Source organism: Lepidothrix coronata, unplaced genomic scaffold (genome assembly GCF_001604755.1).
Source record: "Lepidothrix coronata isolate B3197 unplaced genomic scaffold, Lepidothrix_coronata-1.0 Scaffold34, whole genome shotgun sequence".
Taxonomy (NCBI): domain Eukaryota; kingdom Metazoa; phylum Chordata; class Aves; order Passeriformes; family Pipridae; genus Lepidothrix; species Lepidothrix coronata.
In genome coordinates, this window is record NW_016690214.1 from 3715156 (window position 1) to 3740721 (window position 25566).

Genomic DNA, 25566 nt, shown 5'->3' on the forward strand with positions numbered 1-25566 from the left:
CATGGGAAGTGTTTTGTTTTGCAGGCTTTGCACATGGCAGAGATTCCCCAACCATGCTGGTGGTAAGAGCCCCCTGACAAGGCAACCACAGCTGAGAAACATCTGCCCATCAGGTGGCTTCTGGGAGACCTGCTGCTGTTTGCAGTAATTCTTCAAATAACAAACTTAAAAGAAGCCCATTAAAAGAGTATTTAAAACTGCCACATCTAGTGTTGGGTACAGCTCAAGCTCCTCTCAGTTTGGGCAGATGCTGCCAAACAGCCAGTGGAAATTCCAGTCTGTCCTTCTGTACCCAGCTGCATGAATAATATTCCCCAGTACTGCAGATATGTGTTGGTGACTCCATGTTATTCCCCACCTCCCCGAAAATCAGAAGGTCCACAGGCAGAAAAATCACAGTTAGGACAGGGCAATCTGATCCCAACAGTGGAGCAACCCCACATTCAGTGTGTCATCTGAGTGCAGTAAGACTGTTTTCAACAGAAGCAGTTATGACAGCGTATCAAAAGGGAGCAAAATGATCACAAATTATCACGGGTATAAAGGCCTGGATACAGGTACCACAGAGTCCACCTTCAGGGGGCCTATTCTGAACCCATTTCAGAAGTTTTCTCTCCTCTGTGCCTCCTCCTCAACGTAAGTTGATAAATCAGCCAAATAACACGAGGATAAATTGTTACTTGTGTCCCCAAAGCCACAAATAACCTCACAGATCTGCCACAAGTAATGAAGCTATTGCTACCAACCAAAGCAACAACATTGAACTGCCACTCCAAAATCAGCAGTAGCACAATACACAGAGCAAGGACTGCCCCAGATCACTTCTGCATAACAGGAAAGCACAATCGCTCTTCTCCATTTCAGAGACACGACAAACAACTGCAGGCCAGGAACTGTTCACAAAGTCTACACTCCCACCACTGAAAGCTTCAGAGGAACATCTCTGCTGCGAGCTGCTTTCCTATGGTGCCAGGCACATCTAACCCAGGCCCATCACGGCAACACGGGTCCCACACGAGGGCTACAGGCAGCGTCTGTAGTTCCAGCACAGACTGTCGCGACAGCCACACACCAGCTGCAAATCATTTTTTCCTGCCTATGTCACCGGCATCCCAGAGCCAGCAAATGCATTCAGAACCACAAGTGGGTATTAAAAACATTCAACAATAAGTAATGGCAATCCAAACACGTTGCCAGTGCCACTGAAAATAATTACAGAACGAGCCCCCCTGCTTGTGTTCATCCTAAAAAAGTAGTTTTTTCCTCCTCTTCCCCTTGTAAAGGGTTAAATCCCAGATATTTGGGCATCTCCAGGTGATAGAGCAGAGTGCTGTATGAGGCTCAGCTACGCGGGAAGACACCCCTTCCTCCCCAACACCCCCATTTCACCCCACATGGCTGCTGACAGCCACGTATGGTTTGGCGTTTTCCCATATAATAGTATCCCCAGGACCTGCTCACTTCCACAGCGAGCCCAACCTTCCAGCACACACAACTCCGGAGCGAAAAACCCCTCCTTTGGCAAACAAGAAGAAAAACCCCCAGCGGGGTTCCGCTTCGCTCTACCTGCATTCCCCGCATTTCACGAAAACGCGGGCACCGCAGCAAAAAGCCCAGAGACGCTTCTCCCCCCCCCCGGCTCCTCGATCCCCACCGGCGCCGCGCGGCCTCACGGATCCCCCCTTTCCATCAGGAATCCTCCCGTCCTGACGCCGCAGCTCCGGACGGGCAGAGGCTGCGGCGTGGAAACCCCCACCCCACCCCAAAAACACCGCCGAGAACTTCCTCCTCACCCCGCACGGAGACACCGACCGCCGCTTCTCCTTCCTCCTCCTCCTCGCCGTCTCTGTGCTGCCCGTACCTGGCGCGGCGCCGGGAGGTCGGTGCGGTGCCCACGCCCCGTCCCCGCCCCGCAGAGGGGGCGGGCGGAGTGCGGGGGGCGGCGGGGCGGGCAACAGTTGGAGCATCCCCGCCCCGCCGTTGCCAAGCGACGCGCAGGGTCCGGGCAGAGGCGTTTGGTACCCGCGACATCGGAGCGCGGGGTCCGTCCGTCGGTCCCCGTCCCCCGCGGGTCGCCCGCGGTTGGGTGCTGTGCTCGGGTGGGTGGGTGGGTGGGTGGGTGGGAGCGGTGCGTGCCCGACCTCGCTGGTGGGTTTAGCTGCACTCCGGTTTTGCTCAAAAATAATTCGATGTCGCTCAGAATTATTCGTAATTAAAATCAGCAGTGATTGCTAGTGAGAGGGGAAAGCTGCTTGGGGTTCCTGAGAAATTAAGTGCGGCTTAAAACCTTAGTAATTCTCTCTATATTATATAATTTACATTTACATATATACACACATATAATAGATATACACATATATAATAATGTTTACATGCAAATGTGTTTATAAAATATATATTAATTATATATTTATATGAAATTTCTAAGGTTTTATATAATTATGTGTGTGTACATGACACAAGTCGCCCAGAGAAGCTGTGGCTGCCCCATCCCTGGAAGTGTTCCAGGCCAGGTTGGACAGGGCTCTGAGCAACCTGGTTTAGTGGAAGGTGTCTCTGCCCATGGCACGGGGATTTTAAGGAGATATCTTTAAGGTCCTGTCCAACCCAAACCATTCTATGATTCTATGTGTGTATATATATGTATATATCTATATCTTTATATATCTATATCAGTGCTCAAGCCTATGGTGGGCAGAGACCTGTTCTCTGTGGGGAGGAGGTTGCAGTGTGAAGGTCCCAGAGCAGATCTGGGTGAGGGCAGGTAAAGCATTGCCTCACTCCAGGCACTGCACCCACCAGCCTCCCCACTCCAGGGTCATGGACAACTTTCCTGCAGGTGGTGAGTCTGCAGGAACACGTCTGAAACACCAACAGAGGAATTTTTAAGAACCAGTTTGGGTTTTCTGATGACTAGTAAGAGAGGGGCCTGCCCTGGCAGACATGGCTGTCAGGTCCCCAGGCAGGGACAGTCTCTGGGAACATCAGAGTTCACTGGGGATCACCTCACCTGCCTGGTGTTCCCTCAGTCATCAGAGTGATGATAAAACAAAAATCTACAGCCTTCCCGTTATGGTGGTGCCAGGCTAAAGCACCTTCAGTGTGCTGCAAAGCAAAACAGATCCTGTTAGGAAGTGATGTCTGTTTTGTCCTTGATTTTAATCCCTTTAGTTACAAGATAAAGAGAAGGAAAACAGAAAGGCTGAGAACAGTCACACTGACTTCGCTATTTTACATTCACTTCACTTAGAAGTTGTGTAACTTCCTTTTTCGCAACACCTCGAAAGAACTGTGTTTGCTGTGCTGTCTGTGCCAATGAAGAAAAAAATAAATAAAGAAAATCTGTTTCTGTGGCTTTGCAGCAGAGGACTCTGAGGAAGAAGGGGGCATTATTTCCATAGAAATTATTTCCCCTGTCCAAGGACCTAACCCTGCCCTCACTGACTGTGACAGTTTTCACTGCTGTATCACACGTGCAGACAAGCACCTCCCTCCCAACCTTAAGGTACTGAAAGACTTGGAAAAGGAAAGAATTCCCAGTCGTTACCTGGCCATTGGATCGGGCCATATTCCAAAACCTGTTTTTAAGGTTACCTACAGGTGTTTCAAAAGAGGCAAAGCTCTTCAGGTTGTACTTTAGTAACAGTGCTCATGTACAGAGTTACAGAGATGCTGTAAATGTAAATCATTGAAAGATCATTGAAGTGCTTTATACTTCTGTCCTCAAATCTTTCGGACTTCGCTGTGTCCAAAGACAGGGCATTTTCCAGAGAGGCCCAAGAGTTACTTGAAGCAGGGGACAAGGAAATTCTCACAAACAGACCAAAGCAGGCAGACACAGCTCACCAGACAAACCCATCTACCAGCTTAACATCTCACGTCCCAGGTACTGCCTGAGCCTTCCCTCACTTTCGTCACAGCCAGTGACTCCTAAGTGTGAAATATTGCCGTTCAAAAAGTGAAAGAAGAGAGAAATTCATTAGCCTCGATTCTCACATGCAACGTTTAAAGCAAGCACTGAACTTGACCCTTTATGCAGTTCACTGAAGGAAAAAGAAAAGAATTCCCTCTCTGCTGAGCAGGGAAGCGTTGGAAGGGTGGGGGATACCTTAGGTTTGGTGTAACAGCAATAGATGAAAGCGAAGTGCAGCTTCAGCCAGCACAGGTTCTGTCCCCACGTGTCCAGGGAGGTCACTGGGAGCCAGCAGGGCTCAGCTCGGGGCGGGTCCCTGCACACACAGGACCCAGCAGACCCCGAGCTCCCTGCGGTAGCTGTGGGGCTCCAGACCCTTCCTGTTTGGGAGCTCTCCTGGGAAGCTGATAAGCTGATAATGAACGGTGTAACAGCGATCAAAAACACCTCCCAGACATCCTTCTATTCATTAATCTAAATGAACGGGAAAGCACTTTTCTACAAGACAGATCTAGGGACAGAAAACTGCACTGCTTATTAAATAGGGCACTCCTAAAATCCGCTTTTCCTTTCAGTATTCAATTTGAAAGAGACAGTTGTATGTCAGGGGTTCACTGCAGAATAAACAACAACCTTAAATGAAATAATTACCTGCACAGTACATTTTGTAATGGTTTCCTGAAAGATGCAAGTCAGAAGTGTTTGTATTGTTACAGGGATTAGGCAGCATTACAGATATTGTGAAATGGTTCCTGACACTTACAGAACCATTAACCAACACAGCCCTACTTCCAATAGCTTGTGATGAGCAAAACATAAAATAATCATTAAACAGATAAAGCAGCAACAGTTAAAATGAATATTATAATAGAGATGTTAAGAACATAAGCACAACTGTGTGGTACACCAGCTGAATGTACTACTCACTTTGCTACCCAGGGCTTTGCCATTTATTACACAGTAGTAACTGAGAAGGCACAAATCTCTCACTGAGAGAAGTGTTTCTCATAAAGGTCCTAGAAAACCTACAGGGTTTAGACAATCACTGCTTATTAAACAATGACTGTATAAAATCTTTATTTAGTAATAACCCTAGCTATAATACAGGTCCATTTCTCACCTCATTAAAGCTAAGCCTGATGAAGTGGAGATTGTTATAAACTGTCTTTGATCTCCATTGAGACACAAACCTTATTTTTACATATTTCATGGTGAAGTGACAATTTTCTGTTTGATATGACTTACGATTCGTTTCCTACAAAGGGAAACGCTGAGCACGCTGTCACGGCTGAGGGAGGGCAGGTGGCCATCACTGGCTTCTCTTGGAGGGACGAGGACTAATTTTGGGAGTGACACAGGCCTTCAAGTGCTTCATGCCCAGGAGCAGAGGGGGTGCACGTCTGCCCAGGGCAGCAGCCTGGTACCACCGGCAGCTGCGACTCCCCTGAGTCAGCGCCACAGGAGGAGATGTTGCGTGATAACATTTTTCCCATCTGAGGCTGGAGTCTGTTCTCTTGTCATGATTTCAGGCAGCTGAGGGATTTGTGCAGGTTCGTAATTGCTCAGATGACCACAGACACTGAAATTCGCTCCAGGCTTCACGTGTAGTTTGTGTGAATAGGATCTGCACATGGAGACCCTCTTGAGCGTGGTTATTTGGGTATTCTGTGGCTCCATCAGCAGCAGAATTGCTGCTTTTCAAAGGAAAGCCCTATGGTGCCAGATGTGCTCATCCAGTGCCTTAATAGCTGGCCCCTGAAAACGGCAGGGCGTTCCTTCACACCTGGTTTCCATCTTAATTCACCTTGTTTTTCCCTAAATCCCACCTGCCACGTGCCTACTTCTACAAAGAGGTGTTTGAAATACTCTTTGTGCACTCTTGACTCCTGTCCAGGATTTGAGGTGGGGTTCACTGACAACTACCTGTTACTGGAGAGTAAACTTTTATCCTTATTACCACAGGAAAGAAAAGAGATGGTTACACTGGCAAAAGGACCCTTGGTACTGCCAGATCCCACAGATAATGCTATGGAGAAGCATGCCAGAGGAAATTTGGGAAAAATATTCCTGTTTGGGTGCTTAAGAGGAAGACTGCTAAATACACAACTGCCTAAGTCACAATCACTGCTGACTCTTTCCCTGGGAAGGGGGAGAGGCATGGCAGGGGGTTGGAATGAGATGATGTTAAAGGTCCCTTCCAACCCAAACTATGATCCCATGATCCGATGATTTCCAGTAGCACCCAGAGTCCCTGCTGAAACCAGAGGCTCCTGGCCAGGAAACGCTGGGCAGGGTGTGTTGCTGAAAGGGTTTATGGCAGGACAACCTGCTGATCTGGTGCAAAGCACCGCAATTTCTCTGGAGCAATTCTGAACAAAGGCTGGCACCTCCTCTGCTGTTCCAGGGGCAGAATGCTTCCTCTGAATCTCACTAACTCATCACTCACAGGCGAGTCATCCTAATGACAAGAAACTGGAGCTGAAATGCGAAGAACAGAGACTAATTAATAATGAAGATAATGAGATCACTGGAATGTATATACCAAACCTGCATCTTAATTATCTCATGAAAACTGGCAACTCCAATCATGCTTCAAGAGCCTTTAATCGTGCTCTCTCTGATGAATATTGGTGGCTATTTCGCAGAGACATATGTAAAAATACCTTTTGTATAGGGTTTTTCCCCTACAATAAGAGCCAGCCAAGTTACTACTGCGTGTAACTGCTCTGCTTCAAAATGAGATATTGCAGACTTGTAATTACAGCTGGCCTGATCTTCATCTCATCTACTCTCATCTTATTTTGGAGTGCTTCCTTTGAAGGAAATGCAGCAAGACTGGTGTGAATTACTGCAGTATTATTATGAATCCCTTTTATTATGACAGAACAAACCAAGAATGATCCCTAATTAAGCTAAGAAGTTTCTGCAGAAACACAGGGAGAGTACAGTCCCTGCCCCAAAGACCTTACAATTAGGATAGGCAAAGACAGACTTTGAGGTAGGGAAAAGGGGACAGAGGGAATGCAGAATGAGCTCACTCCAGACTACAATTTGTTCCCATGACTTGCTTAAAGGGGAGGTTGGGAGAAGGCTGAGATAGGATGAACACAGGAGAAGTGTGGAGCTGGTGAGATGAAGACTGTAGAGGGGGAAGAAGCAGGCTGCACTTATAGCCAACAGAGCCTATCCAGAACTTTCTGCAGTTTCCTCCCTGCCCTCCTCATCCCTTCACCCCTGGATGGGGTGAGGAGGTCAGCTCCAAACTACAGCTGCACAGGAACATTGCTCTGAGTGAAGCAGGCTCAGCTCAACCCCTGCTCCCACTCCCAAAAAAACAAGACCCCAAGTGTCTGCAGAGAGGCTTATTTTAGTAAGTAAGGAAGCAGCTCTTCAGACTCCACACCATGGGGTAGACCAGGGGGGTCTGCTCTCCCCACGACCTTTAACATCAGTGACAGCAGAGCTCCTGCTTGTGTCCTACCCTCAGGAGCAGGGCAGGCAGCCAGGCACATCAAACAGCTCGGGTCAAACAGGGCTCACAGGAGAAGGTCTCTGTGCAAGACGAGAGCACCAAAGGCAGGATGGGGCTGGCTGAGGGCCCATTAGCATCAATTCCTTGGGCCTCTAATGAAGCTGGACCTGACTCTGTGACACCCAATTACAGCACAAAGACATTTTGGGGGCCTTACCCACTGTTCTCTCTAGAGAGGAGCTACTTGTAACCTTTTTGCCATCCGTAGGTTACACTTTAGTTGCTTAATGAGGCTGCGTTTGGAGAGATTTTCTGTGTTCCTCTCCAAAACCCCTCACAAGGGACAAGTAGTCAAGAACTGTGAGTCCAAAGGCCAGATAATGGAACAGGATATGCCTTTCCCTCTGAAAAGCAGTTTACTTTTTGTTCATCACCGCAACTGTACCATTGGCATTTTCTGTATCAAGCCCTGAAGGTGCTTCATAATGGTAGCTGTTATTCCACGATTAAAGCACCTCTGTCAAAAGCGTTACAAAAATATGTCAGACACAAAATCTGCTCTGTTTAGCCTTTGTCAAAATGCCCAATAATAAGGAATAAAATAAACAATAGGCTACATGAGCAATTTCAAGCGAAAAATATGCAGCTTGTCCTTCAAAAATGGGCTGGGAGGGCTCTGCAGACTGAGGGCACGGACACGTTCACTGTGCAGGTAAGAGCACAGAAGATGGCAAGGAAAGTGTGAGCATCCCTGAGCCACCCCAGAGCTTAAACCAAGGGGGAGCCAAGCAGAAAGATGGGATCACATTTACTCAGCTGTCTGCTCTGGCAAATTGACTCTGCTCCTCCGTGGCTCCAGGAGTTACTGCCCTACCTGAGCAAGCAACTGGCCAGGACTCAGGTGAGCCTGGAGCTGTGGATGGAGCTGGGGGTTCTGACAGATGTGTTGGATTCTGCTGGATTCTGCTTTGCATGGTGTGCAGAAGACAGGCTGCTGCCTGGAGAACACACCTTTTGGTAGTTTCAGCTCTGAGCACACTTTCATGACGTTTTTAAGCTTTTAGCCTCTACTCCATATAACACACCTTGTAAGCAGAGGAACGGAAAAGAAAAAGAATCAGCTGTCCAGGACAAGAATAATTCATGCTGACCAGTGGCTAATACTTCTCTCATGACACATGCTAAGAGCAAGGCTGCAGAACAGAACATCCTAAAGCCAGGGAAAGGCTGTACTGAGCTCATGGGTGCAACATTTTGGTCCTATGGCTTGTTTGCATCAACATATCTCTTTAATCACACAATCACACACTACTTCCCACTGGTCTGGATGTGTCCAGGACACAGGCTGGATGGTGCTCAGTTTATCAGCTACTATTCAATATCTGCTTTAGTCTCTTGATCAAAGTGCAGCTTCATGTCTTATTTATGGCTACTACTAACAGCCTGCTCTGCAGACAGAACTATTTATTTCCCCCCAAGCTTTTCTGTGGTGTTCATCACTCTGACATCTGAGTGCTCTGCAACGATTAATTTATCTTCATAGAGTCTCTGCAAAATGAGGGAAGATGGTATTCCCATTTTACAGATCAGGAGCTGTTGCACAGACAGATTGAGGTCACACATTTCCACTCATGATAGGTCCTAGTCTGAAATGTCTCAGATCTAAATTTTTTTAGGTATCTTCAAATATAACGCCAAAACAAAAATCTTCTGGTTTGTGTGTTCAAACAGAGCTCTGACTGGCTTCTTACAAAGTCAGGCACAAGAACAGGGGAGGATTAGGGACTGTGAATGCTGGTCACCGGAAAGGATGAAAGCTTTCCAACCACCTGTCTCTGGAATACTGAAAACCAACATGTGAATGTAAAACACATTATTAGAGCCTTTGATGAAGCAGCAAAGTACACCTTAAAAAACTATACACATAGGGACCTTCTCTGCCTTTACAACACGGGACCAAATCCTGAGAGCACAGTTTAAGGCAGGGAGAATTGCAGGTTCTCTCCACTTCTTGGGGTCTGGTCCATTAAGCACAGAAAAAACCCAGAAAGCTTTGTAGTGTAGAAGACCACCCTGGGAAGGGAAGCTTTTGTTTTATCACTAAAAGCATCTGTGGATCAAATGTGCCAGTATCACTTTACAGCATGGAAACGCTGCCCAGGGGACTCTCAAGACTCATCTTTTCAAACGCTGATACTTCTTTGTCAGTTTTAATAAAGGACAGCTACAAAAACAACGTGGGCCATGTGGTCCCAATGAAGCAGAGACCGTGGCAATCAATAACAGAAACAATCTGCACTTCCTTGCTGGGAGAATTTGCTTTTAGCAGCCACATCTATATGACAAGACATCACTCCAGACCTCCCTCCAGTTTTTATTTGGACAATGAGCCCACTGTGCCCAAAGCACATCTGTGCTTAGGGAGATGTGCAAATCCAGGACAGTGTTTAGACTGATAACATGACCATGCAATATATGATCATGGATCACAGCTTCCAGGATATGTTTGATCCTCCCTCTTCTATCCTAAAATGGACACTTTTCTACCTCAAAAGAAAACTCCTCTGTCAAAATGTTGACTTTTAGTGCAATATAGATGTTATTTTCTGCTTCATCTCATGATCTCTTTCACACAAGGCCTCAGAAGTGCCCTCCTGGCTCAGCACACAGGTCTGCCCAACACAAGCTCCTGTCTCCAGCCCCAGTTTTGAGACATGGATGAGGTAGGTGTGAACAGTAAGGAGAGACAACAAAACCTGGGGAGAGGAGTGATACAGAAGTTTAAAGAAAGCCTTTTTCATTTGCTATTCCTTAAAGACACCAAACCATGCCATGGGAAATGCTTTTTAGTTGAGAACCTGGATACATCTCAGGCCCCAGACTGTATATGATTTATATCATTTAAATTACATTGCAGATCAAAGTTTTATTTACTTGGAAAATTGCAGCTGAGGCCATTCACCTTTTCTGTCTTATCAATCCAGTGCCATCTTCCTGTAGCACATACCTAGTGGGACTCCTTAAGCAGAGCTGGTCCTCCAGCCCAGTGCCACCAACACCAGGAACTGGCTGTCACCAGGGAAAACACCCCCGGGGAACAAGGTGGCCTTGACTCAGCCCCTGGCACTGCCAGCTGTGGTCTCTCCATGCAGGCTGAGTGGGGAGCTGTTTGACAGAAGGATGAGCAGGTTGCAAAGTGCAGGAGCTGAACTGTTTGCAGTGTGTGACCATTTCCACCAGGTTAAGGTGCAGCTCTGCCTGGGCTCTGATTTCTCACAGGGATCTGGCAGTGCCAGCACTGAGCACTGCAGGGCCCTCCCTGCCAGCTGAGCTCCATCCTCCCCTGTCACCTGGTGACAGCACAGTGTGACAGACCCCAGCATCCCAGCCCCTGCAGTCCCTGGGTCTCCATGGATACAAGAGAGACGTGAACTGGTCTGGTTCCTGTGACTCTGCAGTTCACTCAGCTGCTGCATCCCTGATCTTTCACTTTTGGGCAGACTCCTGGCTCTTTGCTCCACCAAATGAGGAACCAGATGTTTCCACTTCCTTCTGACCAAGAGTCACTGCTCCAGTTGTGAGCAGAGGAGCTGCCTTGTCAGGGTAAGCACCTTTCAGTAACTAATAGTAATAAAATCATTTCAGTCCGAGTTGCAGCTGCTGCACATTTGTATATGCCTGGTTCAGGATTATTTTTAAGATCTTGGATCATGCAGAATGTCAGGAATGGGCTCAATCGTCAGTTCTATCCAGAAACACGATTCTCATTCTGGGATATGGCTAAAAAAAAAATAGCAACCACTAAAATATTAACATATGGATGGAAAACCCTCACTACTTTCTACAAGTAATACCTACAAAGCATTTCAGAGCCATGGTTGGATATTACAGAGGGAAGTCCAATCTCAGTAAGAAACATACAGATTGTAATTTAAAAGTCACACATGGACAGTCTTATCATCTGAAACATGAATTCTATCCTTAACGACTCAGTACAGACATCAAAACGATCCAATTTCCAACCTGGACCATCCCTAGCACATTCTTTTAGCTTTGTGATTTGTGGTTCCTATTCATCACCCATCCCCATTCCTACTGAAATCTAGCAAGTCAGGTACTTCCATCAGCTCTGCACTGCAGCAGGAAGAGACAGCAAGTCAATTTTCTGTGGCATCAGAGAATGACAACTCAATGCTTTCCATGACATTTCATTTTGGTGGATTTTAATCTTGTCCCTGAGAGACAGGAGCTGACAGCCATTTCTGGTTTGGGTTTTTTTTTTGCAACTCACAGATGCATAATAAGGAGAAGGTCAGTGGGAAGAGAGAAAGAAAACAAGATTTTTTGCATGGTGAAAGTGGTGCTTTGGAAAATCTCCAGTGAGACAAAAACAGAGAGAAAAGATACATGCAGAAAGCTTTTTTATCAAACCTTGCAACCAGAATTATGCCTGCTTCCCCCATGCCACCCTTGCCCAGCTGTCAGATCCCTCTCCCAGGATTCTGTTCTGATATAAGCCAAGATCCAGATTCGAGGCTCCCGAGGGCAAAGCACTGTACTGAGATTAACCAGCATGAAAACCTGGAGTTCAGTCCACAGAGTTCAGGGAACATCGAGAGAGTGGGCAGCAAAGGGGGTTCACCTAAAAATGGAGCATCTATGAACCCCCAGTTGTCCACAGGAACTAATGGACTCACTTTGCTCCCCAGGTGTTTTCACTTCAAAGGAACATAAAAACGCTTACAAAACTCTTGTCTTGATACTACAGCAAACAGCTCCACAAGGGCTATGACAAACCAACCACCTAATGCAGATGAGAAAGCAACAGGGATTTTTCTTGTACAGTCATTTGATGTTCTGCCCTTTGCTCCGGCCCAGCCAACTAGAGACAGAGCCTCTCGGGACACAAAAAAGCCCAAGATCCCAGACCATAAGACATAAAAACATTTCTGTGCACTGATTGCCTCCTCACAATAACCTCATTATCACAGCTGTCAGTCACCAGCACAAACCAGTCACCAGCATGGGAACTACTGACAGGAGATGCTCACCCTCCAACACATTCCCTGCCTGGAACAACACAGCTTTAATACCACCACAGGCTCCTCAAAGCCACGGTGGCAGTGTCCTGTCCCTCCCCTGCAAGGGGTTGGGAGGGTCACATGCAGAGATTCCCTTTGGCTCTGTGACACACTGCAGGGCTGCAGTTTGCAGCCCCTTCCATTCCACACCGAGCTAGCACTCCTATGAAGATAATTATTTAAGAACCAGATGCACACACTGCCTTTTAGATTCACATCTCACAACAGCCATGTCCTGTGATCAGGCTGAAAAATTTAAGGGCCTTTTTTCTTATAGATTTCCCCAGCACATAAATCTTGTATTCCCTGTCTTATCCAAAATGACCTTTATTAATCATTCACCTCGTGCATGATCTCTCTGTTTTATTCAAGTCCTTGATGTACTGATAAGGGGAGGCTAAATTCCTGACCATGCTGATGTGAGGCTGGATTCATCACTCATGTCCAGTTCTGATCTCAGTACTCCTCAGCCACTGCTCAATACAGGGGTGTTACAGTGAGCATTTGGTCCTGATTTATTGACCTGAACAAGTGAAGTGTTTTTAACAACTTTCAGAAAAACGCTGCCGTCATTTTAAAATCAGCAAAAAAATCTTTCCCAAGGCAGAGATTTTTAAAAACCTGCCAAATCCCCTGAACATACAGTGCCTGAATCAGAAACTGCAACAGATGGAATTGGAGGGCTTTTTTAGTATTGTCTATTAATAAGTGCAAATGTTCACAATGACAAATGCAATGTATTTTTAGTCTGCTCTGGGATAGTAGCCTGGTCTTAATCAGCACTTTCTGTCAAACTTCCCGCTTTGACACAAACCCACAATACTCCAGTTGAGAGGCTGAGTGTGCAGATACACAATCACCAGTTCTTTCAGTCCCATGTTCCTGTTTCAGAGTAAGGTCTGTAAACACTCACGCTGGTCTGACTACCTGCCAGGGGGGCCTGTCCTTCCACCTTCCCTTATTTCTCTCCCAGCACTCAACAATATTTTTATAACTGTGATTGCTCCATGGTTATATCTTAGTTAACCTGGAATTACTCCAGTGTAAATCAACTCAGAATCAGGCTTTGCTACTGAAATGACTGCATTAAGTCATGATACAGTTAAGTAGGAGGACCTGGCTCTGTACTGTAAACATCACAAATGCAAATGTCTTTAATAAAGTCAAATCTTTCGTTGTTATTTTTCATAGTAAAAACCAGGCAGCAGTGAGGAGGGAAGGGGTGGCTGTAAGCAATCTAAGCCTCAGGAGCACAGATCAACACGTGCAGGGGGTCCCAGTGACCTTCTGTCTTTGCCACGTCTTTAATTTCCACACCTAATTCCCTACACCAACACCTCCAACAGCCCAAGGCAGTGAAACGCCCTTGCCGTGCTGTGAAACTTGGCTGCAAGCAATACAAATATTTTGAATCTGAGTCCTGTGGCCTTTTCCCCAGGTTACACATCCAAACTTAATGGTTCCCAAAAGAACACTGTGGCAAACATAAACTGTGACAGGTTTGACAAATGCCAGCTGACGTAAAACGAACCTACTGTGTGTGTGTCTAACTGGAAGCAGTCAGTGTCACGTCTGGGGTTTGTGGTTTCTTCTGGAATCGATGCAACAGTTTCTACACACCATGAGTTTACTCCAACAGGAGCTCATTTTTATACAGAGAGCACCAGAAAGGACACGGGGACACTTGGGGTTATTGCAGAGGGAGCCTGCACAGGTGGGTCTGTGCTGCTCACCTGCAGTGCTGCTGTTCTGTGGATAAACAGCTGCACTGATCTCCCAAAATCACCCAGGAGAATCTTTGCTAGTAACTGGCCTTTGGGAGGTGCTGTCTGGTGCTGCAGGGCAGACACGGGAGAACAAGGGAGGAAGATTCAGGGCAACACAGCTTGGACATTTGTCATTTTGTAGCACTTGCATGAAAAGAAAGAGTAGCTACTGCTATTTGACTGCAAAAAAATCTGACAGAGAGAGGTTGTGCTTCTAAAGGTGTTCAGACACCTTCTTCCCACCCTTTAATTGCTTCTGTTCCATATTTGTGCGATAAAAGCTCCAAGAATCACTTAGAGGCTTTGCTGAACAGCAGGAACACAGCCTAGGTGGTCTCCAGCCCTAAAACTACTTTCAAGTGACTTCTCCAAGCTCAGACAAGAGAAGCACGACAAAGTCAGGACGTGGATGCTTCTTCCCCCATTCTTGCAATGCTACCCCCAGGGCTCTCATGCAGGACCCTGCTGGGATGGAGGCTGTAAAGGACTAAAATTATCCTCATCCTCATCAAAAATTTGGCTTCACTCTTTCCCTCCTCCCTGAGCAATGGGCAGCTCTGGGGTGAGAGGATTTCACATGATTCATTTTCTGCTGTGGCAGAGAGGATGTGTTTCCTCCTACACCTGTGCTTTTGTTCACTGGTGCTCAGACAAATGACCAAGCCCTGGGCAGTGACCTGGAGTGAGAGCAGCACTCTGAATCCCAACACAGCAGTTATTTGTGAGGGTGGCTGACTGCACCAATTGTCTTTCCTTCCCAAGGGATATTACCATTTTATCATTAAATCACAGTCAACATCAAAGCTGGAAGTCTCCCCAAGGCCTGAACAAAGTACATCACAGAGCTCCCCAGTTGAAACCAGTATTTCAGCTGCTGTTCCTGAGAAAAGTGATGACTTTTTTGATATTTAAATATGCTAAAACAAGCTGGCCACCAGACACACCCACAATGACCCAGTGAGCACCAGTACTCCCGTCCAAGCCTGGTCTAAAAGCTACTGACATCAGTAGCAAACCTTCCTTTCCTTAAAGACACTTGTTGCCTTAGCCCTCAAACCCCTCATTCACTCATGCTGAGTCCCAACTACATTTCTTGAGCATCTCTGTTGGTTTAATCAATCTGTGCCCTGCCTGGGGACAGTGCTGACCATGTGAGCTCCTCCAGGGAGGCAGAATGTCCCTCCAAGGCTGGGAGATGAGGCTGGAAACTTCTGGTGCCCTTCGGCCACCAAGCTTAAAGGGGAACAGAAAGTGTGTCCTACCAGACCACTTTGCTCCTACAACTTTCTGAATGCTGGCAGCTCCTCCTTGCCAGGAATAACTTCTGTCCTCCAGGCTCACAAATGCCCTTTCTGCATTTGGGCATTTTCATGCACTGGTGAGTAGCCACAGACACAGAGCAAACGCTTCAGATCCGTGGCTGAGTGTCAGCTCTGCCAGAAGAGTTGGCATCTGTACCTGTCCTGCAGACACAACTGCTCTGCCTGGAAACGGCATGGAAGCTGCAAGTCTGGTGTAAGACCTCATGTAAGTCTCAGGGGAAAAGTGCCCTTCACTCCAAAGATAAACCTGTCCTCCCTCTCCTCCACTCCCCTTGCAGAGCTGGCCCCAAGGATGCTCAGACCAGCCTTTCATGTCCATCTTCCAGACCTTTTCAATTCTCCCATGTTTTAATTGCTTCTGTTTTACATTTGGGTGACCAGAGCACAAAAGAAACGAGTTCAAAGGCTTTCTCAAATCACAGTAAAACAGTAGGTGGTCCCCCCCACGGCAATCACACATCTTACAATTAGACAAAAGGAAAATGAAGGAAATAATTGCAGTGTCCGTATAGGGCCCCCGCTGTCAATCATCCCTGATGTGGGGTGTCTGCTCCCTGTTTCCTTCCCGGTGGCACAGCCCCAGGCAGGCAGAGGCAGCACTGACAGCCCAAGGATGGATCAGTCATCAGTCACTCCCACCTGGTGTCCAGCAGGGCTGAATGGCTTCAGTTGCCTGAACACAGACATTTAATGCCACTCTAAAAACCCAACATGCTTGAGGCAATCACAGGGATGTGGCACAGCCCCTCCAGGAGAGCATTTCCACACAACAGCACCACATGGAAACAGGCACCCAGGAGCCAGGGGCTGCAGGTGAGGAGAGACACATCCTTCATGGGGGCTGCAGCACAGGGGCCCTCCTGGCACTCGGCTCCACTGCCCCGTGTGAGCTGTGAACACCAGCTCACCACCCAGCTGCAGTTTCCTGGGCTCCTCAGGCTGCCTGAGCTGCTGGAGCCAAAGGTACCCCAGTCAGAGCCTTTTAGTGACCTGAGCAGGCTCTGAGCTGTGGCCAGTTCTCCCCTCGGTCCCTTCTGGAAAAGGCAACAACTGTGTTTCTCCACCCCAAACCCAGAGGAATGCACAAGACCCAGGGGACTCTCCTTTGAGGCTGCAGACACTGCAGGAACTCACCTGGGAACACCCCAAAGGCCATGCAGCTCCTCTCAGGACAGTTATTGGATTACTGCTCTGGGCTCAACGCTTTATGCTTTAGGCTCTGTCAGATCTGTTTAATCAGCTGGTAATGTGACACTTCCTTCTATAAAGACCTGAGATCTACTTCCCTGGCAGCATGCCTTTTCCTCCAGGAGGTCAGCCTGCATCCCTGATTTCTCGTGTGCTGCTGGCAGATTGGACAGGATACAAGGCAAAAAGAAATTAAAACTATCAAGACAGTTGTTATTTCCATGTAAACCTGACTATGTCCTGCTCAAAAAGGGTATCTCAAGAAGTTCCCGAGGCTGGACCATTTCAACTTCAGACAGAAGGAGAGGCTGAGCTCAAAACTCTTGACTTACTCCAAACACCCACTGGCTTTAAGTGCTTGAGCTGATTAAGGAAGGAGAAGTGAATCTCAAAAAAAATCAGAGGTGACTCAACAAACCTTGGATATAAATGTGAGCAAAAATGCACCACAAAAGAGATGTTATCTACTAGTCCACGAAGTTTACTGAATAACCTGCCTTGTGAGATTTCTGGAGACAGCATTGATGCTCAGACCTGGGACATCCTAAGTGCCCTGAGAAACTGCTTCTCAATTTAGATTTATCTCCTTTTACTTTCTATGCAGCTTTCTTGTCTCCCTCACCCATTTCCCATCTTCCAGCACCTCTCCACTCTTGCTAAGCCACATTTAGCAAGCAATGGCAAAAAAATGTCACAGCAAAAAAGCCAGTCGAGGTGGTCCCTCCACAGCCATGTGTGACCTTCACTTTGAAAAGTGTTACAAAACATTCCAGGTGAAACATTTACTCAGGCTAAGGACTCAGGCACCACCATCTCACCTGGATGACTGGTACCTTGCTTGATGAAGAAGCTGGAAGTACCACCTGCCCCTCCTTTTACACAGCAGAGCACAGAATGAAGATTTCTGGACAGCCTCTTACGCAGGACACAACCAGGCAAAGCCAGTCCTGTCATTCCCAGAGTGCAAATTCTGCTGCCACTGATTGCTACGAAAAAGCTTTAGTTGGGCATGAAGGAAAGGCAATGACTATAAAACATTGTATGAAATTCATTTAACAAGGTTCAATGATTGAAACAGGAAAGATTTCCCTTAACAAATTGTTACAGGAAAGATTCAGCCACTGTGACCAGCTCTGCTGTGAGCCTAATTGAAATTTGTGCAGTAAGGGGGCAACAGCCTTTGCTCTCAATTAACTCTGAAGAAAAGTTGAAATCTTTTTAATCATTCTGAATTATCAGCCCTTCTTTCATCTATGTTTTTTTTCCCAGTGTCTGGGTATTTATACAGCTATTAAGAATATTCACAACTGTAATTTAGGACCATATAATAAACTGCTTGTTTCAAAGGTAGGATTAGAGAACAGGAGACAATTGGTATTTTTGAGGGAAGGAGGTAGGAATCTCCTACAAATACCCACTGCAAGGTCTGCATCTAGTCCCAGCCCATCCCATCACAGACTCCTGGCTGCAGATTGAATTGGGTGTATCTGGTGTTTCCCAGATTTTAGTTAGAGGTACAAAAAAAATCCAATTCTGCCAGTCCTGCCCTGAAAGCAGCACCATGTGTGTTGTTGCCCAGATGTGGATCCCAACAGCCTGTGCAAGTAGGAGGCCATGCTTGGGCCCCAGGGAGGAGCAGCAGCTGAAGCTGCAGGCGGCTTCATGTGAGAATCTTCTTCTCATGAAAATAGTCTTATTAATAAAACAGTAGGGAATGCAGAAAAGCAGATTCATCTCAGAGTAAAATGTTTCTTTGGGAGCTCCCCGAGCAGTCAGTAGCAGCTTGTTATGGAACTAACATGGCTTTTACTGCCACAGCCCTGTAAGAAATATTTCAGTATTGGAGCAGTTAATAGAGGCACAAAGCAGGAAAGCTGGGCAAGCAGAACAAGTGCCTTGAGTAACAAACCCCACAGCTACTGCAAAACCTCCTGAAAGGTTCTGAGTAGGAAACAATCCATGACCTAATTAGGTGCCACTGTTACTGGAGAATAGAGGAAGGAATAGAAAGAAAAGAGGGGGAAGATAAAGGAGAAGGAGACAGGGAGGCCCAAATACTCATCAGATGAGTCCAAGGTGGAGCTGCCCAACACTGAGGCTTTATTTAACACACACAAGCACGTTCCATGAGGGAGGAGCAGAGGGAAGGGGACTTGCTTCCTGCTTGTGCACAGTCTCCTCATGGAGCACAATTGCTGAGATAAATGAGGGAATCAGACAGGCAACAACACAATTTGTAGGGACCTGGAATGAACAAGTCATATCCATGCTGCTTTCTGTTACTAAAATATCCCATTTTTCTCTTAGGTGAAAACCTGGGTTAGGAATCCTAAAGCAGCCTTGTAGGAAACAAGTATCACAGTGAAATACTTGGGCAGTGAAATGTGTTCTGGTCTAGGTAGGTTCCAGGTGTGTTCCAGGTGTGTTCCACACATGTTCCAGGTCCACATGTGCTTGAACACACCTGGAAACACGTTCCAGTCTGGGTAGGTTCCAGGTGTGTTTCAGCTGTGTTCCAGGTACATGTGTTCCTATGTTCCAGCTGGATTCCAGGCAGGTTTTAGGTGTGTTCTAGGTGTGTTGTAGATGTGTTTCTGTTACGTTCCAGTGGTGTTCCAGGCATGTTCAAGGCATTCCAGGTGTGTTTCAGGTATGTTCCAGGTGTTTGAACATGCCTGGAAACACGTTCCGGGTGCTAACACGTCCTTCACAGGAATCTGCTTCTCTGCAGGCTGTGCCCCTGTGTGTGCCCTGAAACGCCTCCCCCAGGAGTGCAGCAATACCTGCAGTGGCTGCTGTTTGCATCACAGGCACGGGGAGAGGTTGCCATGAGCACCAGACCAGCCAGTCATGCCCACCCACGCCGGGCCAGCCCACGCAAGGACGTCACATGCCAGGGAGAGAAGGCTCTGTGTGGGCTCCTCTAGCAGTGCACAGCCACATCAGCTCCTTCCCTGAGGCCACACCGAGAGGCTGTGACAGAGGCTGGAGATGGACTCAGACACCCCTATCCTAAACCAGCCATACAACCACAATGTACCCTCTCCTCTGGCTTGCAATACCTCTCCAGGTATTCCACAGTCACGTTTTACTCCACTAAAAGCAAAACACAAACACTTCAGAAAGCGGAAAACCTCAGAGGGAACAAGACCTCACAGCATACCCCACTTCTGCATAAGAAAACAGACATCTTAGAAAAAAACAGAACAGCTCAAGTTCTCATCTTCAAACCTGCTTTATCACAGGCTCTGCCTTCGGAGCACAAGCAGTGGGAAGGGCTCCCTGTTGCATCAGCCGTGCAGGGATTGCTGCCGAGCCCGCAGCGCTGGCCCCGCTCTGCTGTAGGTAGCACTGCACACACAATGCTGACAAAGGGGGAAGGCTCAGCCTCTGCTTTCCCAGCCTATAACGTTTTCTAAAACTCATCTCCTTCAATCCCACATCACTTAACTAATGGCTGGTTAGAGCAGTTTCGCACTAACCGAAAGCAGACTTCTGAATATTTTAACTTTCAGCCTGATTTACATCCCTGACCTGCAGCCACGCTTAAACAAAGGATGACTTCTGAGGGAGGAAAACTTATCGTCCCTTAATTTAAAATTGTACTTACTGAGAACGGCTGTGGAGTTCTCTGAGGGAGCTGCAGTGTCTCCAAAGCCCGTCTCGGTAGCAGCAAAGTTTTCCCTCTTGCCGCGCACGAGTGGGATGTGAAGCCAGACCTGGGACACGCTGTGTCTGTGCTGATGAGGGCTCTCAACTGTGTATCGTTGCCAAGACACCCGGGGCAGACTCCAAAGCCTCCAGATCTCGCCCTGGCCAAGGCATTCCTAATCAAATGCTCCTTTCAGCACGGCCACGGGCATCACACAGAGCTGTGAACAGCACCAGTTTCTTTGGTTCAGGTAAAGGTAAACCTCCACGAAGTGCTCCCATCAGTCTGGAATATTGCTTATTAACAAAACATTTTCTCTCTGGAATTGTAACCATCTCTCTATGTTAATTTTTTTGAAATAAATGAGTTTTCTGTCTCACCCCCCTGCTTTGAACTGCTCAGATATCACAGAAACAGTGCCAGGATTGAAGCCTGCAGTGGAATCAGTTATTTCTGAGCGACTGTAACAATCTGCTATGCCAAAATTTTATCATCTGTAGTTGATGGAAACACAGGGAATTCAAACAATCAGCTGCTGCAGCAACACACGTGACTAAACTTTTGCGTTACGGCAACAGGTCCTGGACAGTCAGGTCTCGTGATGCCAAGGCCTATCACAGTCCAAAATACAAGATTTGTGCAGTTGCAGAGAGCAAGAAACAGGAGGAAAACAGAAGTCTCAAGCGCAGCAGAAGCCAAAGTGCCTATTTGAAAACATACCACCCCTGTGCTACCTCTCAAACCAGTACAACCGGTGTCATTTGTTGTCCCTTTCATAACGTGTTAATTGTGCTAATAGCTATTCCATTTCTTAGAGGTGTTAAGATGGAAAAGGTTCCCAGAGCTCACACAAGCCTGTGCAAAACCAGAAGAGATGAACAGGCATTTAAGAATCCTATTTTCCATTGCTCCTCTGTTACAGCTAAATGCACTCCAACTTCCTTGTTCAACATTAATCTTTGCTTCTACAGGTAAGTTGCTTTCAATAAAAATGTTTACATTACGGAAGTCAGATCAAAGCATTTTAAAATTCGCAGTATGACTCATCTGGCAGATTTTTTTTTCCTTTTTTCCTATAGCTCACAAGCGGTTCTGAAAATGACTTCTTGAGTTAGGGTAGGCAACATTTTTTTTCAGTATCTTTCCATTTTTAATGGTATAATAACAACACTTCCTGCCCTTTTCTATTAGTTAATCATAAACTACACGAACTCCTAACATTCAGATTTCTGCAACAATGGAAATTTATGAACCCTTAGTTTTGCTGATGAGGGTTGCTCAAAGTGGGAAGGGCTAAACATTTAAAAGATTAGAGTTTTCAGGGAGGATATACTTTTAATCCTCTCCTTTCCTCCTACAGTCACCATTATGGGTGTGGAAGTAACTTAAAATGAACTCCTCCTCCAAGACCACGTGTACAGTGGCTGGAGTAAACCAATTAAATACAACTTCCCAGTAGGGCCTCAGTTCCTGACTTCAAATAGTAGTGTTGTAAGGGAGACTGGGAAGCAAGAGGAGACAATGAGGTCACAGAATTAGCGAGGGAAGACAACTCTGGTTTTGCATCTGAGTTTTCACACTTCTTTGTACTCCCAGAAACACAGTTTGAAAGGAGAATAAACTGCTCCTCTGCCTGCCCCTGGCAGTGCATTTGCATTGAGCCCTGGGGTGTGCAGCCTTCAACCAGCTTCATCACTCAGCCCACGAGAGATTAAGCACAAAGAGTTCTGCCAAAAAGATGATCATCTGTCTCTCCATAAAATTTAGGAATACAGCAGCGTGTACAGCTTCTTAATTCAGGGGCTCTGCATTTGGAGCCTGCCTGGAGAGATTCAAACCCAAAGAAATGTTATTTCTGATTCCTCAGGAGGCTGAGATAGAGCATGGGGCCGCTCAGCTCCAAAGCAAGGCTGGCACAGTGTCCCCTAAGCCAGGGCAGGGGTGAAGCCAGTTCTCCCCCAGAGTTAGGATGGGATGTGCCTGGGTGTGAACCCAGAGGGGAGGGCTCCACACTCCACAGCAAAGACTGGCAGAGATTACAATTAAATAAGCTGAGCACGACTAAAAATGTATCTCTCTCATTCACAATTTCCATGAATCTTTCAGAAGGCCTAAATCCGAGAAGGTAAATTAACTCCTTATCTGCTCACACTTGGAAGTTTTTTAAAAAGCAGGCCAGAAGTCTGGAATAAATTCAGCAGGCAGCAATCTCTTGGCCTTACATGGGAACATGTGCTTAATAAAACACCACGGTTTTATCAGACTGTTTCCTTCTGTTTCCTTTCTGGTGGGTAATGGAGGTTACACCCACTGCTTCGTTTTGACGTGTGTAACCCAGAAAAGCCTCAGTTCACTGTGAAAACGCCAAGTGATCCGTTCTTTTGTTAGAAGATGCCTCGGGGCTCCTGTGGCATTCTTCTAAACATGTCAGGAAAAACTAAATGCATTGTTAACAGCCAGTGGAAAAGCACCACACATTAGTCATCCCTCTTCTGAATGGAAAAGAACAATTTCTGATGAAATATAGTTCCCATATATTCCTAGACTGCTTTGTTGGGTAGCTGCCCTGCCCTGTCTTTCAACAGCCTCGGGCTGCAAACGGGAATTCTGAAAGAGAAATTTTGATACTCTCGAAAACAATTAAAGGAAAATGTGAAAGTTAGCACTAAAAGAATTTTTTTAAAAGCCGGGGCCGATCAGTTTCTTTAAGTGTTTCTTAAACGTTTATGTTGTGATTAAATATACCTGTTAAAAATCCGGTCAAAACGAAACTGAAGCTTTCTACTCTTGAAAGGCATCAAAGCCAGATGCTCTGAAATTTACACATAATTTCCTTTTCCCTGAGCCAAGTTGTCAAAAATCAGCATTTTTATGGACATTTCCAGTTTGACAGAAAACAGCTTCACCGCTGAATTTGGCACTCTGTTGTAAGAGTGTCTCAGCTAGAAATGCCATCACAAAACGAGAAGCTGAAAGACACCCTGAGGGAAAACATGCCCAGGTGGAGAGCAGAGGTGAGCTCCAGGGTTGCTCCACAGCCCTGTGACAGGTCAGTCCCTGCTCCTGGCACAGCAGTGGGGCCCTGGGACGGCGTGTCCTGTTCCCAGCTGGTGCTTGCGGCTCTGGAGAGCCTCGGGATACATCTGGGATCAGCTACTCCCGCCTAGCCGGGGCTGCTGGCCCTAATGCTGCTTTTGTGGCCCAGCATTGTCCAGCAGAAAGGCTTCGGCTGCTCCTCAATGCCTGTCAGAGCACACTATGGCTGCACTATAGCTGAAGCCTCGCCTGGTGCCACGGCAAAAACCGCAGCTCTTTATGCGCCATCTCATTTCCAGCTCGGCTTCTTCCGAGTAGGAGGCACAAAGACACGTATAAATGGCAATTAAATCAACCACAATAGGTTGTGTTAACTACTGGTAACTAAGAAGCCACCTTGATCCCTCCCTGCATCTCAGACATTCACTGCATGACACTGAGGCCTCGGCTCACAAAGACTTTTCAATTTGGGATTAAACATGTTGCATTGGAAAGAGCTCATAACCCCCGGGAGCAGATTATAGCTGGCAAGGAGGGAAGAATGAATGGCTGAGGGAAGATGGGAGGGGATAAGCATTTGCACTGGAAGAAGGGGTGCAAAGGCAAATCACCATTTTTAGAAAAGTTTTACCGCCTTGCCGTGATTCTGGGAACTGCCTGACCATGGAGAAAGGGAGAAATTCTGTGGACTGGTTGTTCTAACAAAGCCTGAGTCCACTTGCTGGAGTTCCAGGTCTTGAAACATGGTCAAAATCTGGGAGAAAAATCCCATCCTGAGGGAGACTTAGCCAAAAACTGCACCAGTAAGAATGGGACTGAGCCTCAGCATAACCGGAGAAGGCAGAGCCAGGGAAGGGTGTGGAGCCCCCAACAGCACATGCTGGAAGTGGCAGTTTTTCATAGGAAGACTATTTGCTTCCAGCTTCCATGATTGCTTCTGAGGGCTCGGCCTCCTCCTTTCAGAATTTTCTTGCAGAAACTTTTGCTAGTTGCTCTCCAGATGATTCACATTTAGCCTCAGAGACTATTTTTAGCTGCTTTTATTTCAGCACATGTTCTTGGAGAGTCCCTGCTATTTATGGGGTCCACACTTCCCTCCTCTTGGCTTCTCTGGGGAGAAGCTCCACGAGGCATCTACTGGGAGCATCGTTCCTCCTTTTGTGTCTTCCACACAGCAAAGCCAGGGAATTTCTGAGGTCAACAGCAGCATTCTTTATCACCATGAAGACAGATAATGGAAAGCAAACAAGCCAAGGAAAATCAAACACACTCCAGTTCCTCACAGTGTTTGTAAGGCCACTCTCAGGCTGGTTTGGGCAAAGGTCTGGTGATCTGGACACTGAAGGTGTAATCATGCAGCAAATACATCCAGAGGCAGCTGGGTACAAGTGAGCAGTAAAAGGCACGAGAGAACTGCTGCAATTTGTTGAAGGTAAACCTGACACCAAGACATGAAGTCACCTCTTTGTTAGGGTCACACAGCTTTAAAAAAATGGGAGATATTAAATTACCAGTGTGTCCACAGCCAGCATCATGGTAGGTGTACATGTGCTGTCTGAGCTGCACACTGATGTCTTGAGGATTAGTTTTATAGCTTTGACACAGATATTATGGGATACAGCTAACAACAACCCAAAACACATGCACCTAAATAATGTTTCCAGCCCAAGAGGCAGCTCTGCAAGTGGGAAAGTGCCTTACATCAGCTTTCACTCATTTCTTTCTCATATGAGAATAGAGTCAAAGTACTAAATCATTTTTACACTGGTAAAGCCACACAAATGAAGGTCTGTCTTGCTTTAACTATTCCTATACAAAAGCCTATTTTTATGAAACATCGGAGACTAATATGGAGACGTTCCTGCTGCTCTTCCAAATGTATTTAAAGTTTTTGAAAGAGTGTAAATTTTTGGCTGGATAGAACTGGGACTCACACATGCATGCACACACATACAGTCAGGACACCCCACAAACATTGGGAAACCTAACTAATCCAGAAGGGAATCAGCTGGAGGCAGAGGTGAAAACAATCTCAAGGTATGAATGTTAAGCAACTGTAATTTTTTATCTTTGCTGTCTTCCCTGGTTTACAAGTAAATCTCTACCAGAGAGACATTCAGCACACTCTAATACACA

General features: G+C 46.6%; 1 protein-coding gene across 5 annotated transcripts in view; it reads right to left on the minus strand.

Moving 5' to 3' along the window:
* RAB11FIP4 (RAB11 family interacting protein 4) overlaps positions 1 to 25566 on the minus strand; it is a 113253-nt gene that overhangs the window by 24935 nt on the left and 62752 nt on the right. Inside the window, exon 1 of one of the 5 annotated variants that reach the window (XM_017812114.1) lies at positions 20353 to 20371. The exons of 3 other annotated variants lie outside the window; for them this stretch is intronic. The gene's annotated coding sequence lies outside the window, so the exon portion shown is untranslated. Of the gene's footprint in view, positions 1 to 1793; positions 1922 to 20352; positions 20372 to 25566 lie in introns of those variants that run through there. One more of the 5 variants, XM_017812113.1, reaches the window with a different exon arrangement.